Source organism: Photinus pyralis, unplaced genomic scaffold (genome assembly GCF_008802855.1).
Source record: "Photinus pyralis isolate 1611_PpyrPB1 unplaced genomic scaffold, Ppyr1.3 Ppyr1.4_LG4, whole genome shotgun sequence".
Lineage (NCBI taxonomy): Eukaryota > Metazoa > Arthropoda > Insecta > Coleoptera > Lampyridae > Photinus > Photinus pyralis.
The window spans coordinates 9,764,581-9,766,722 of record NW_022170511.1 but is presented as its reverse complement, the minus strand read 5'-3'; the positions used below and the strand labels follow the sequence as shown (position 1 = coordinate 9,766,722).

Below are 2,142 nucleotides of genomic sequence, written 5' to 3'. Positions count from 1 at the left end.
GGTTTTGACTCTTGTTTTTAAGATACGAGGCGTTTTCAATTTTTTCGCAACAATTAACCAACTGATCTAGATTATTAATTTCAGTTAATGCTAAGTGCGTGACATATTGAGGTAGCAAATTCTGTCTAATGTATTTGATCTTCGTTGCCTCCGCGGGAGATCTATCCAAACGACTAAACAGTGTCTCCATAACAGCAATAAAAATTGTGGTTGATTCTGCTTTGCCCTGCTTTCTAGCTTTTATGTCATTCCAAATTTCTTCCTCAAAATCTGGAGGTAAAAACTTTTGCTTTAATAATTTGACTAAATCATCCCACTCGGTAACTTTTGATTTGATTGTACGATACCACACAAAAGCTTTATCAACAAAAAGGTCACCGGCAGAAGCAACCAGATCTTTTTCTGATACTCCACGCGATTGGTGTAATGCCAAGACTTTTTCTAAAAAAGGATGCAATTGCCGCGGATCACCATTAAATTTCAAATTCCATTTATAAACCGGAATTACCTTATTACTAGTATGTATTACGGGTGGCACTGTAGGTTGGGCCATAATGGTGTTATTTAAGTTCACGATTTCAGGAAAGGTATTGGTTGCATTACCAACGGTCGCCTTATCGGATAGATCCGCTTCTAACGCAAGGCAAGTCGCATATGATTCATTTTTAAATTTTTGGATTTTTTCCAGTTGATCATCATCATCATCTGGAATTAGAATGCGCGAAATCCTACCAGAAACATGATTGAGACGTGATATGCCGCGCTTAAATGCGGAATCAATCTCATTCCCCTCAAATTCAGTTACTAAATTAGAAATGGATTCTAGCGTTTTATTAATCGCATCCTGCTCACGACCAAAATCATAAAATGGATCAATATGAGTTAAGTGACGACCTCTTTCTTTAGCCAACAATTTGTTTAGAATTTTTCGCTTGTCGTCTACTGGACGATCTGTAACTACTCCTCTAATTCTTAATTCATATTTTATTTCATCAATTAACAAATGTGAGGGCTTAAAGTCCTCCATGCCTATTGTTGCACAATTTCTTTTTTTTTTTTTTTTGCGATTTCAACACTGAACAATAAATGGACACATTAACGAAACCTCAAAAAAATTTTTACACGACGCATCAACAATCTCAAAAATATCAGCGGGTATTTTGCTAAATTGGTTATCTACAAACTTGGTTTACAGGAATTTCCAATAACATAAATTATTTAATACATATAAACCGCCACCTGCGTTCAAGGCCCCACGTTGGGCGCCATTTGTAACATTTTAATTTTTAGTTGAATTTTTAGTCCAAAAAAAAAAGGAATTGTTACGTGCGCCGGCAGCTATCGTCGGTCTTGGGCTTATCGGTTCCCTTGAACACTGGGGCGTCTGGGCGCCACTCAACCTTAATGATAATAACAAATTTACGGGGTTGAGACCGTAACACAAAAACCAGTTTATTTACATCAATTAGAGTAGTATAAAAATGTGAAATTTTTTAATACTAAGAAGAGTGTTAGTAGATTGGTGATACTATTTACTATTGTACAGAAAAAGAAAAAAAAGGGGCCAATTTAGCAAACGATACCGTCTAAAAAAATGGAACGAACTCGCCTTATTTTTGAGTCGCTATCTTATCTTCTGTGAAGTTGGAGTTGAACCATCCGCAATGTTGGCGTGAGATTCGGTGATTGGAAATTAGACAGTGTTGAAAAGAAACGCTGCTGTTTCTGTCGCAGTAAAAATCTGGATTCTCTAATTATTCTTGTGCAGGATATAGGCTCAATTCAATTTCTTATAGTACAAAAAAAAAACCCTGAAATAACGTATATTTGTAGTTGAATGCATTGTTAGTGAAAAAGAGGATCGCAACTCACCTCGATGAGGGTTTTTTCAAACACAAAAAAAATTACTACAAAATGTGGGCAGCTTGCGGCCAATAAAATCGGTATCAATCTGGTACGCCAAATACAATATTCGATCTCGTTCTCGTGGATCGCTCGCATTCCTTTTTCATTTCCACTTCTTATCGAAGTATATGCGCACAGTTTCATAAATTGATTTAACGTTATTTGTGGTAAGGGTACCATTGGTATAGGCAACCAAACTTGCATAAAATTAATTATATTTAAAAATAAATACTACAA

General features: G+C 35.9%; 1 long non-coding RNA gene across 1 annotated transcript; it reads right to left on the bottom strand.

The window, feature by feature from the left end:
• Positions 1–1,368: 1,368 nt before the first annotated feature.
• Positions 1,369–2,136, bottom strand: LOC116168095. The gene is made up of 2 exons (XR_004144710.1): positions 1,873–2,136; positions 1,369–1,811 (listed from the first exon to the last, which is right to left on the bottom strand). It is a non-coding gene; the product is annotated as an uncharacterized LOC116168095 (long non-coding RNA).
• Positions 2,137–2,142: the final 6 nt, after the last annotated feature.